Genomic DNA, 14,143 nt, shown 5'->3' on the forward strand with positions numbered 1-14,143 from the left:
TCAAAAAAAAATAAAATAAAGATGTCTTCTAATGAAAAAAATGACCATGTGAACCTTCTGTTCTCTGCTTTGTTCTCAAAGTGTATTCTATTGAGTGTTTCATTCTTCGCAGTCTGACCGATTCACTAAAGGGTCTTCGGTGAAATACTGAACTTGACCTTGGTAGCTTGCTTATGACTCAGCTGCTTCCAGCCACAGACAACCTGGCACAAATTTGTTTAATTTTTTCTTCATTAATTTTTTTTTAATTATTTTCCGTCTGTCCTGGATGCATATACATGGATGTCCTTTGTAAGCCTCGCCATTGTTGTAGCTTTATGTGTTGCTGAATTGCTCTGTGTTGGGTTAACGTGTGTTGCTGTCTGGTGAACTCTATAAGGACAGACGATAGGGACTCGGTTCGTTCGGTATAGGGCCAATCACCACTTTTTAATGTCCAACTCTATAACAACTTACATAGCAACATTGCCCTCTATTGCCTGGCGGTGGTATTACAATACACCACATCCTCCTTTTCCGAGACATGTTGGTTATTATACTTTGAACAGTTAATTAAACGTAAATGTACCTTCAACATAAATGAACATTATACATCTTTATGCATGTAGCATCATAGCAGGGCACATTCAGATTGCAAATAAATTTACATGGGAATAATGTACATCTTACTGCAATAATCTGAATATAAACATACCAACACGTAACACATTTCTTAAAATATGTCAAAATAAACTGCTTTTTTCTTTTAGAAGCTAATAAACAAACACAATGACAGTGTAAACATAAACTGTCATATTAGTTAGTCTCTGTATCTGGCAGGACGTCTTACTCCCCGACCACTGCGTGTGTGGTAGAATGCAGTGTTATCCATATTTTCAGAAAAGGATTCCTGCGGGGAATCACATGCTGGTGGCTCTACTGATCCAGGATTTTGAGAAGACAATCCATCTGGGTCCAAGTTCAGGGCTATGTCCTTGAACAGACTTGGGTGTATTTTTCTAAGATGTCTCCTGTTCCGCCTGAGAGTATCACCTGATGTTCGCACGGTGTAGGAGCGTGGTTCCTCTCTTTGATGAACGATTACAGCTGGCTTCCAACTGCATTGTGTTTGCATATTCACAGTGTCAACTGGTAGTGGTCTTGCATGCTGGTCAAAGTGTAACTTTTGTTTTGTTTGCATCTCTCGCACTTTGTCTAGGATGTTTCTCAGAGTTGACTGTTTCAACACATGGCTAGTACATGGCAGTGTGCTACGTAGGACTCTTTCCATCAACATTTGTGCGGGGGACAAGTTTAATCCAGTAACTGGGGTGTTTCTCAGTGATAACAGTACTAGATGTAGACCGGTGCCAGTCTGGATTGCTTTCTTAAGTGCATGTTTGACTGTCTTAATGGGTCGCTCTGCCATTCCGTTTGAAGAGGGAAAACCGGGACTGGAATAAGTGAGCTTTATTTCCCATGGATTTGCGAATGATTTCATCTCGTAGCTGGCAAATGGAACATGGTCGCTCACTATCTCTTTGGGAATCCCATGTCTTGCAAAGACTGATTTAATCTTTTTTCTGTGTCTGTGAGAGCTCGTGAGACATAACACACAGGATTTAGTGTAGTTATCATGAGACTACACGGGAGTATCATGAGACTTGGTCCAAGACACTTGGTCTATAAGGGGGCATGCGCAGTTAATGTTGTTGACAGAAGTCAGACGAAGTGTCGTTGCATTTGCCAGGAGCGGCTGAGCTTAGCGATATGAGAATTATGGCGGGGAATTGGTGAGTGTTTTGTTCCTACCAGGTTGTTATCTTTGCTAAACACTCATTTATATATCCCAATAGTCAGCTGATGCTGGCGTTAGTTGGGCTTGTCTGGTTAAACGGGTCGTATAGTGTTTTGTTTGCACAATGGTTTTAAAATGCTGACGTGTCTTTTCTGATTGATTCATCTTTTTACTGGGTTATATTCACTGAATTTGTTAATAATGTTTGATTTAGAGTACTCAATTTTTGAACTATGGTTTTTGTTTACTTTGTTTTGTTTATTCTTGAATTAAAGCATTAGACCAGCTCAGTGGCCTTGTAGAAGTGTCGGCCCTGAGACTGGAACGTTGTAGGTTCAAATCCCGGCTGAATCATACCAAAGACTCTATAAATGGGACCCAGTGCCTCCCTGCTTTACACTCAGCACTAAGGAGTTGGACTGGGGGGTTAAACCACCAAATGGTTCCCAAGCTGTGTCTGCAGCTCACTGCTCCCCCAGGGGATGGGTCAAATGCGAACAACAAATTTCACACACCTAGGTGTGTGACAAATAGTGGGACTTTAATTGATATGTGTTCTTCTTGAATGCCCTCTTTCATTATAAAAGTAAGTAAGTTTTTGTTGGCCCTGGTATACACGTCTACACCTCTGTATAATCGATTGGTGGACATAATCAATTAACTTTACTTGAGCTTATCCACTTGGAGCCAGATCTAATAATATTTGGGCAATAAAGACACTACAATGAACTGATTATGTTTTGTTTCTGTTATAATTCAACTTGTAAATACAGTATATATGCATCCACCATCTGCATCTCAGTCTTTGTTTACCCTCAGTGTGCACTTCCTCTAAGACGAACTGTAGCTCTTTACTTGTGCATTAACTAGAACCTAGCGTTTCCAGTTAGCCTGCTACATGTATCTAAAGTATAACATTTGAATTTATTGAAGACATGATGCAATTGGAAGATACACAGTATTCTGCATCTAAATGAAAGTTTCTTGCTGATCTCTGCTAGCTCCGTGGGGAAATTGGGTGTTGTTAGACTAAGGAAGAGCAGACTCTTCCTGAAAAGGGTAGTCTCACGTTGTTACATTTATTTTATTTATTTATTTACACATTTAAACTGAAGCTATTTTCCATTTACAATAAATGATATAATGATCGCTGAGGCTGTCAGAAAGAACTCCAGAGGAGGCTATTCTATTTGGATGAGAAACTAAAATCCAATCAAGAAGAGATTGACAAGTAGAAGTCACTCTGGTTGGTTCCTTAATAATTTGAGTCAAATTTAATCCACTAAATAAGTTACACTCAGATGAATCCGAAGGATTTGTCCAATCTAAATTAAAATCACCTAACAAAATAAGTTCCTTAGAATCTCCCAAAGATGAAATAGTAGATATAATATTTCTGACTGAATCAAGTTTTGGAGAAGATGGAGGACGATAAATGTTGCCAATTGTGATTTTCTTATTAGTATGTAAGATAACTTCAATGAAAATTCCTTCAAACAATACTGGTTTCACTTTAGGTATAATTAACCTAGATCTAATATTTGACAAAATATACGTGGCAACTCCCCCACCCCTGGAACCTCTGTCAGCCCTATACAAAGAAAAATTTTCAAGATGAATAGAAGAGTCAGTGATGCCATCAGAAAGCCAGGTTTCCGATATTGTGACAATATTTGGTTTATTATAAGTAAGCCACGCTCTAAGATTGTCAATTTTGGGTAGTAAGCTACGTATATTCACATGAATTGCATGAAGACCTTTGCCCATAACTTAAGGTGGAAAGAAATGTGGATAATGATTGGGGTACAGCAAATATGAGAGCAACTGACTTATAGACACACATTCATACACGCACACATATTCATACTTAAAAACAAAAATAGAAAAAATTGTTTTCAAACAACCACAGAACATAGAAGAGAAAAAAAAAATACTGTTTTTGCTCACTCCCCTAATAGTAACACCATTAAACTAATTATGTACAAAAAAAAAAATGTAGCCTAATGAAATAGGAGTAAATATAAGTTTCCATCAGAATAATGATTAATGGTGGGAAAAACAAATCAGACCAATACAAGAGAGAAAAAGAAAAAAAAAAGAAAAAATAGAACTTAATCAATGACGTCACACACGACGTGAGGCATTCCGATAGCAGTCACGTGTTATACACGGAAGAAAACAACAGATAGCGAGAAGACAAAAAATACTGAAAATATTAAGCCTAAGAGGAAAAGTTTGGGTCATGAGAGTCCAAGTACTTATCTGCCTCAGTTGGATCATCAAGGAGAATTTGGTCTTTTCCCAGTGTCAGTTTAATGACAGCAGGATACATGAGGAATGCCTGAAGTCCCATGCAGAGTCCGAGCTCGATTCATCACCGGATAGCAGAGGCGTCTGCGTCTGGCAGTGGTGTCGCTGTAGTCGGCGGTGAAGCGAAGCGTCAGGCCGTCTTCCAACAGCGGTGCTTTGCGGGCCGCACGTAGGATCCTGTCCCGATCCAAGAACCGCAGACAGTTCAGGATGACAGTGCGCGGAGGATCGGACGAGTTCCTGCGAGGAGGTCCCACACGATGCGCTCTCGACAGCTCAGGGATGTTGGACGCCAGGTCAGGGAACCATTTGGGAAGACAGCTGTTCAGGTATGACAGCACATTATCCTTTTCCAGACCTTCTTTCAAGTTCATTATGCGGAGATTATTTCTTCTGCTATGGTCTTCCATCAGAGTTATTTTCTCCTCCAGTTTTTTTAGGCGTGAGTTGTTGTTGGTGGTGGAGGTTTCAACTTGTTTTAGCTGCAACTGAAGAGATGAAGTGACTTTTCGTTGATGCTCCAGGTCTTTTGAATGTTTATCAAGTATTGTTTTAATTGAATCAAGTTGATTCTCCAGACGTTCAAATCGATCCTTAGAGCGGTTGTCAGCTTCAGTGAAGAATTTTTGCAACGTGGACTCGAGAGACGCCATCGTTAAGTCACTTGAAACTGCATCGACGTCCTCCGAGTGTGGACTAGGCAAGCTTTTGAAATTGTGAACTTTTTTCGGCATATTTAGAGCCACAAGCCGAGTAAAAACAGCTTTGTAACTCTTTCTTTTCCTTCCCTGTTCTTTTTCGACTCTTAGAAATAAGTTTTAGGTCTTTGAGTTAATTAGATGGGGGGAGCAACAAACAGCAGCTGCATCTTGGAATCCTCCAAGAGATTGTGAAGACCCGCTCGTTTTCATGGGTATGGGAGGGACTGCTGTTGAAAATGCAGGAATTAGAGGATTACGGAAATGCATGCACGGATCAAAATACCGCTTTGAGGTTGGGTATGGTGAGAAATGACCAGTATAATACACTTAAAAGCTCAAAAAGTTTTTTTTTCATCATATGGCCCCTTTAATGTAAACGTGATAGCACAAGAGATAATAAGAGGTTATGAATTACACACATATGGTGTATATTTGTATAAATACCTTTTGTATTTGAGGCTAAACTTTGTTTATATTATTTTTGTATACATTTCTTGTTGGAGTGGATGGAAAAGAAGAGGAAGAAAAGTGAGTGGTTTGTTAAAGAAGGGGGGAAAGCATATAATCTTAAAAATAAATAAATAAAACTAATAAATTAAAGCTAATAATGATATCAGCTATTCATGAACACTCGTCAAATGTTATGCTAAAACAAAGTCATCATTTATTCTTAAGAATTTTAAATGAGGACAGGAATAACATTTGGTCAAAAATGTTCAATAGCTCTAAAAATGTTAAAGCTAAAGTCACTAAACTTTATCACATGACTAATTATCACTTATTATCACAACAAGAAATTCGTATTTTTTTCCTAGTTTATATTTGCTGTATTTTTCTTTTTTTATTAAAGATACTTCGCAGAAGTGTTTTATTTAAGTTTTTAATGATAAAAGAAGGTTATTAAAATATAAATAAGGGACAACACAAAACTGTTTCTTAAGTTTATTCATGTTTTAAATGTTTTATAAAAGTATCGGATCGGGACTCGGTATCAGCAGATACACAAAATCAAATGACTTGGAATCGGATCGGGCCCAAAAAAGCCTGATCGGGACATCCCTAATTTTAATACATTGTGATTTATTTGTTTTACAGGACAAACAGCCTGTCCTTTTCGACTGCTACACCTTTCTGTTTAAAGACTTGCATGTTGGGTGTTCTTAATATTTTTCTATTTTCTTTGACCGTAATTGTAACTTTAACTTGTATTCTGGTTCTTCTAGAACTGATGGACTTTTTGAAGGTGTTTTCCTATATAATATAGTAATAATAAAGTAAATTCTCACTAAAAACGGAAGGAATTTCACCCATTATACTTTTCCTGGCCGCAGGAAACTTGTCAGTCCTGTGAGCTAAAGTATACCATTAAAAATGAATGAATAAATAACGGCATGATACAGTTTCAGATTTTGTAGAATTTATCCACATAGACGAACGTACCTGCACGTTTCAGTATGAGGCTGGATTGAATAGAATAAAAGCTCTAATCTGTATAAGTAAAAGATACCTGATTTATTAACACGTGGGACTGATGGAATTGTATGAGAAATGCCATCTTTTTTAAGTTAAAATGAAATACATTTCTTCAACATTTATAGTGGTAGCTATTTCCAACATATAAATGGTTGACATCAGAGATGATTTGTCTAATTACATATTAAGTCTATGTTCTATCCATTTGATTGTTTTTATTTTTCATTTGTTTGAAGCAGGAAAAGATGAAAAGTGAGCATGTTTTACTCAGAGTTGTCACGGGCTGCTGCAACCATAATTGCCATTAATAAGTGGCGCTGTATCCTCTAATCTTGGGGAGTAAACTGCTGTTCGCGCAAAACAGAAGAGAAGAAAACAGAATAAAACATTTGTAGTCCATTTGTAGTCCTCTGCAAGATTGTACTATCCTGATCCTTAATGTGTCTTTTTTCCTTTCCTTTTTATTTATTTATTTATTTTTTCAATGTTGTTTTTTTAACTGAGTGTTTTCAATTTGGTAAACATCTTCAGTGCTCTAGTAACCAGCCATGTTGGCTAGAGTTACCTCTGCCTCACGTGGACGTTCCACATATGGACCAAAGAGGTGGGACCAAGTTGACTTGCTTTTTCCCCCCGATTTGTTCAGTTTACACCCACAGATTCTGCAGCTCGTCTGCAGTACCATATCATTGCTATTGGCTAACTGCGTTAGCTCAATCCTCCAGAACAGCGGTAGACTATTTACTTAATAAATCTTTGCAAGTAAGTCCTTGCTGTTTTACACATAATATGTAAGGCGGTGCAAGTGACTTTAGACAACAATAAAAACGTATTTTTCTGTGGTACATTTTTAGTACGAACTGAACAGCCACTCACCACCACAAGAAGCATAGAGGAACATACAGGATAAACATGTTAAAGTAAATCACAATGCATTGAGCTAAAAATTTAACATGTAAAACTTTTTACAAATTAAATGTTTAAATTATTGTATCTGCCTATTGACTGAAAGTCTTCTGTATGACTTTAAAAATCTGACTCCCCTGTCACTTTACATGAAGAGATTCTGTAGGTAACTGTAGCAGATCCTGATCCTGTTCTTATATATTATAACATTCATAAAATAAAATAACAATAAATACAAATATCAGTGTTTTCAACATTGAATATAATTGTATTATTAAAAAAAACATGGACGGGAAGAAATAAAGAAAATACTGGAATTTAATAAATAATCATAATATATATTAGTGGTTTATTTCTAGTAAAATAAAAAGTTATTTTTTTAGCACTTACCAGATAAAACCAAAGGACTCCCAAAAAGAGGTTTAGAACAGTTTACAGCACAGCAGCGGAACAAATTCCAAAATATAGCATTTTGATAACACTAAAACTGTAGCAGACGCACAAAATACCGGAACATTGCTCCCAGAATCCACCGTGATCATAATCTGTCGATCATAAAGCCTACAGAAGGTGAGCTCGGAGTCTGAGATACCTTTACATACTTCAGCTAATGAAGGAGTAAAAACAACAGTGAGACATTCTATTCTTTAAAGTTACTGGACATCAAAATAAATGTTTCATATTTGGAATTTATAATAGACATGTAGTTAAGTTAAGTCTGTGATTGAACAAACATGATCTTCCTTGTTTGAGATCCAGTATTTCAATGTCAGCATAAAAATAAATCCCCAACGCAGCATAAAGACTAGTTTCACTTCATTTGGTCATCTGTACAAATGATGATGATTGGACTTTTAAACCGCAGACTGCATTGTGTTTGTCAGATGATGTCTATGTCTTTTCCTCATTTTGGAAAATCCTGTTTTTATTGACATAAAGCCTCCTCATCAGCATTAGTCTAGATATTTGCTGCTGAGACATCACAAACCATGAGCACATCGTCTTCATGTTTTGAAGGATAAAGCTTACCCAAAAGAATCACTGAGAACTGTATGACTTTATGGAATGTGCATTCATCTCTCTTCCAACAATAAAGATGGTAAACATTTACTCTTTTATTTATTTTGTTACATGTGGAACTTTTATTATAATTTGAAAGATTTTATAGATATTTTTATTGCATATTTGATCAGAAGTTTAGACAACATTTAATGATACATTGATAAACTCAGGGTTTTAGAATGTGACCAATTTGGTCGCAAATGTGACTGGATTTTTCATTGGTGCGCCTAAAAAAATGTTGTTGCACTGGTACATATAGTCTTTTGTGAGGAGGAAAAAAATAAACAAAAATAATCTCAGTGACTCCAAAAGTCTTCTTGTGTGTGTGTGCTGGTGCAACAACTTCAAATAAGAATTATTAATATTGTTTTATTAATATTTGTCAGGACTCCAACTTCCAGTTCCCTTCCCAACCACCAGAGGGATACCTCTCCAGAATACTGATCTCCTCTGTTGCTTCTTTCACCAGCTGTACTCAATTACCTTCATCAGCCTCACCATATTTATATGTTCAGTTTGTACCTCATTCTCCGCGAAGTATTGCCTAGTTCTTCCTAGCAATTTTTGAGCGGTTCTGATTTCTCTTTTGCCTACTCGTGTTTTCTGTTTTACTCGCCTCCCTGTTTAGCTCCTCGTCTTTGACCTCTTCCCGGCCTTTGACCACGTTTCTGTTTTTGCCCCTGTCTGTTTTTGGATGTTTATTAAAATGTACCTGCACATGGATTCAAATGCCTCCGTGTCTTTGTCACAGAATACTTCGCCGGACTCAGATCCAGCAGCAGGTGTTCCTTTGCCCTCCAATCCAGCAGCTTTTGCTCCCATGCTACTGGAACATGGAAGACAACTTTAGCAGCTGACGCTAGCTACTGACGCTATCATGGAGCATTTGTTAGCCAATTCAGCAATACCTACAACATCTCCAGCGCCGCAGCAAGCCATGCATCCGGTTCCCGAGGTTCCCTCAGCCGCTATCGCCTCAAAGCCTGCTCCACATCTTTCAATGCCGGACAAGTTCACAGGAAAATCTGAACAATGCAATGGATTCCTGATGCAGTGCCAGCTCTTCCTCCATCAGCAAGCTCATCTGTACCCGACTGAGGAATCCAAAGTGTCTTTCCTGTGTTCCCTCCTCACTGGGGAAGCGTTGGAATGGATAGCCGCGGTCTGGTCGGGGGGGATTGCTGCCATTCTACTCCTATGCCGAGTTTACCCGCCGTATTCCAGCAAGCTAGTGACCGAAAGAATCCAGGTGAGCAGCCCCTGGACATTAAGCAGGAGAAGGACACCGCCGCTGCATACTCACTGAGATCCCGGACATTGGCTGCTCAAACATACTGGACTGCAACCGGACTGTTTTCGCCGGGGACGTAACACGGAGCTACAACGCTAAAACTAGCCTTAAAACATTCCTCTTTGGACAGGCGTTCTGCCAGGCTAGCTTGTAATCAGAGAATATTCCATCTCTTGTGGTCCTTGTGAGGCTAGATTAATAAATTAATATTTATGCTTTTAAATATAAATTTAGGTTTTCTATCATGGTTATTATTCAGATCCGCTCTGGGGTTCTGTTCTCTATTCTCATCTACTTCTCCTCTCTTCTATTCTTTATTATTTATTGTATTTAGTTCTCCATGCTTTTGTTGGTGCAGTTCCATTCACATGTTGTTCTTCTTTCCCACTCTCCTCTGGGGAGCGGGAGAGATTTCAGATCCCCGGTGGATCGCCCACGCTCCCACTCTTGCCCGTGGACCACGCCCCCGACACCATCCCGCATCTCTGAGTGAGAGTGATTCCGGCTGGGTCGTCTGTCCTCCTGCACGTGGACTGCACTTCTGCTTCATCTTGACTATGGACTTCATCATCACTTGTCCCTCAGCTCCATCTGAATGAACTCTTAGATACGTAGTTGTAGAAGCTAACCTTTCTTTGATAGTTCTGGTATCTCCTGTCCGTCCTGGGATAGGATCTCTCCTTCATGTGGGAATCCCTAAGGTTTCTTCTTTTTTCCTGACTCAGGTTTTTTTAGGAGTTTTTCCTTACGGGGAGGGAGGGTCTAAGGGCAGGGATAACCAGTTTATTTAGTCTGTTTAGTTTTTAACAATTGTTTATATTTTGAAGCCCAAAGAGGCAAATCTCTTTGTGATTTTGGGCTATATAAATAAAATTGAATTGAATTGAATTGAAAGTTTCCAAACGATAACTTTTTACACTGAAACATTTCATTGAACAAAACTGATCTTACATCAGCAGTTTTCACCCGCTCGTTTTCGTAGGTATCGGAGGGGTTTGTGCAGACAGTGCAGGTTTTTAAAGGATTACTCTTAAATGCATGAACGGATCAAAATTCCACTTTGGGGTTCTTGATAGTGAGGAATAAACAGTAAAATGTAGTTAAAACCTCAAAAAAAAATAGAATGCTCATGGTAGGGCCCCTTTAACACAAATTCAAGCAAACCTAAGATTTGTTTCTCTCCCTGCACTGTTACGTTTTCATTCCATGTTTGAGCAATCTGACAACAGTCAGGGATGACGACAGAGCTTCGTGGCGGATTTTCCTTTCTAACCTCTTCCCGGCCCGGGAACCGCGCTCTTTTACTAACTTTCTTTAGCTCTCACTTCAAGCTGCTGTAAACAGTCTCTGCAATCATTGTGAGAGTGCAGAGGCTGGTAGTGATGGGACGAGCAGCACTGGTGCGCCAGCACTTTACCAAGTGCACAAGTGTGAAACCCCGTATCGGTGCATGTATCGCTTTAACAAAAAATCACATGACCAATACAGGAAGTGTATCGGTTGGATGTGCCAGCGCCAACTTGTGTTTATAAGGAACCGAACTGCATCAACATGTTGTGGGTTTGTTGCATGGAGAGTAAACTGTTTATTGAGCCTTTTGTAGTTTTTGCATTGCTTCTACTCATGGACCGTTCTGAGAAATTTTCCCAAGTTTTGAATAATTTTCCCAAGTCTGGAATAAGTTTGATATTTTGACACCGAATAAGGTAAATCTTTTCCTCCTTTGGCCATTGTTTACTGTTAGTTCTTAATTCAGTGTCTCACATCTTTTCTACTAAGAGGTCTGATTTGTTTTCAGATAAATTCACTTTTTGTTTTATTGTAGGTGCTTAACTGAATTGTTTTACATCAATAAGAGCACGTCATCAATGCTGAGGCATTATAGAGCTCGCATGGCAGTGAAGAGTCGGCAGACACTCCTGCTGCGAGTACCCCAGGTATGATGACATTCTCACAAACTTTGAATTTTCAAAAATACTTTATTACACACAAAAGGCTTTGTGTAACTCTGCAATATTATTTGTAAAATTACATTCCTTTAACAAGCTTTAAACAAAATATTTCTTTTTGGCTTCCAGTTCCTAACAAGCAGGTGTTGGATGAGGCTATGGTCAACATGATCATCAAAGACTGTCAGCCACTCACCCTTGTAGAAAATGAGGGATTCAGGGCGCTCATGCAGCTTGTTGCTCCCTCATATGTTTTACCAAGCAGGAATGTATGTGTAATAAATGTATGGTTGAATTAATTAATGAGTGCTCTCAATAGAAAGACAGACAGACAGACATGTATTCATAAGGTATTACAATATTTGTATGGTTATTTACAGACCGTCAAGGACTTGGTGGACCAGAAACATGAGGAGGACAAGGAGAAAACAAAAAAGGACCTCCAGAGTGCCATTGCTGTTACTTTAACAACTGACATGTCGACCTCGATTAATATGGAAGTATATCTTGCTGTTACTTGCCACAATGTGGATCAAGACAGCCATGACTTGCATACATCAGTCTTGGGAGTGCAGCATTTTCCACAGAAACACACTGCAGATAACTTGGCCATGGTTAAAAGGAGACTTATGGAGCAAGGTCAGGTGTCTTGTCACTGATGCAGCAGCTAACATGATTTCATGTGCTCGCATACTGCAAATACGGCAAACTATTTGTATTGCCCATTCTATCAATTTACTTGTAAAAAAGTCATGTTATGCCATTATAACACTAACAGTTATACGCAACAAAACACAGCAAATTGTGACATACTTTCGATCAAGCACCACGGCCAAGGAAAAGCTTGCACAAATACAGCAACAGCTGGGAACACCATTGCATAAGTTAATAAACGAGGTGCCAACACGATGGAACAGCACCTACCACATGCTGGAGAGAATAACAGAGCAGAAGGAGGCAGTCTGGGTGTCTTTGGCCTCACTGAAAAATGATATTACTCCATTGACTCCTGAAGATTTGATCGAATTGAAGAGATGCTCAGGATGCTCTCTCCGTTTGAACAAGCCACAAGAGAAATATCTAAGGACAAAAGAGTCTCAGGGTCAAAGGTTATACATTTGATGAGAATGATCTACATTGAGCTTCAACATCAAGCCTCAACACTAACAAAACCGGCTTCTCAAGAACTGGCAGAACATCTGAAAAAGAGACTGAGTCCATCTGCAACATGGAATCACTCAGTGTGATGACACTGGCAACACTCTTGGACCCCAGGTTTAAAACAGTCGGCTTCTGTAGTCCATTAAAAGGAACAGAAGCTGTTAAGAGACTGAAGTCTGAGTGTGCTGCTGAAATGAGGAGCCATGAGCCTGACCCAGCGGAAGAACCAAGCTCTTCACATGGATCAGAACCCAGTTCAGGTATGAAAACACATTCTTTTGTGCATTTATATGTATATTTACGTGGTTTATTGTAGTATCACATGACATCATTCTTTTTCAAAAATATCTGCTAGAGCACAATCTCTGGAGACCTCTCAACGTGGAAGTTCAAGAGAATAGGATGAACAGCAATTCTACAGCGGATTCCATTGTTGAAGTACAACGCTACTTGGCTGAAGGAAACACACCCAGAATGCAAGACCCATTACAATGCAGGAAGAACAACCAGAAAACATATCCACACCTATAGTATATCTACTAGCTCTCAAATATCTGTGCACGCCATCTTCATCAGTTCCCTGTGAACGTGTATTTTCGAAGTAACTGGTGTCTAAGAGGAGAAATCGGCTAGGAGCAAAGACACTTCAAAAACTTTTATTCCTCAATAAAAATGTATGAATTAATCCATTTTCAGTGTGTTATTTCATATGATTGAACACTTTGGTTAACAAATATCCATACATAACATAAATATTATAATTCTCAATTCTATTACAGATACATTTGCTGTATTTTACATATTATTATATTATTATTTCAAGGCTAATGTTGGGTTAACAGCATGCAATTTTTTACAGCTTTTCATTTTATTTACCTGCAGTGATTTTTTATCAACAGCAGATGTCCCTATTGAGTGACCAACACAGTGTTAATACAGTGTCAACATAGTTTGTGTAATGTGTCAATACACTCCTTGAGGTATCATTATCCCATCACTAGCGGCTGGGGGGCTTTGCGCTATGGGGCATGTGTGAGAAGTAGTGCATCACAATATGAACAGAGTATGAAAGTACATTGCACACAAAAATTAAAGGAACACATTTTTTTTATTGGGCCTGGCATGAATTGAATTAAACCTGTCTGATAATTTTCTGGTTGGTTTAGCAGCTGAGGGCCTCATTAATCAATTTCAGCTGTATTGGTGTTCATGGAATTAACAACAGGTGCACTTCAGTGGCAACAATTAGAAAACCCTCCAAACAGGACTGGTGTTACATGTGGAGGTCATTTCAAGTTTCTCCCTCTTGATCTTTTTTGGCTGGTTTTCCACTCGTGCTGATTTTGGCTTGATAATTATCTCTGCTGGCATTATGAGGCGATTGCTTAACCCTACAGAAGGTTTAATGTGTCTCCCAGCACAATATCCAGAACATGGAGGAGATTTCAGGAGACTGGTGGTTATTCTGGGAGAGGTGGACAGGGCCGTAGAAGGTCCTCAACCCCTCAGCAGG

This window comes from Oryzias melastigma, unplaced genomic scaffold (genome assembly GCF_002922805.2).
Source record: "Oryzias melastigma strain HK-1 unplaced genomic scaffold, ASM292280v2 sc00640, whole genome shotgun sequence".
In the NCBI taxonomy this organism is placed as follows: domain Eukaryota; kingdom Metazoa; phylum Chordata; class Actinopteri; order Beloniformes; family Adrianichthyidae; genus Oryzias; species Oryzias melastigma.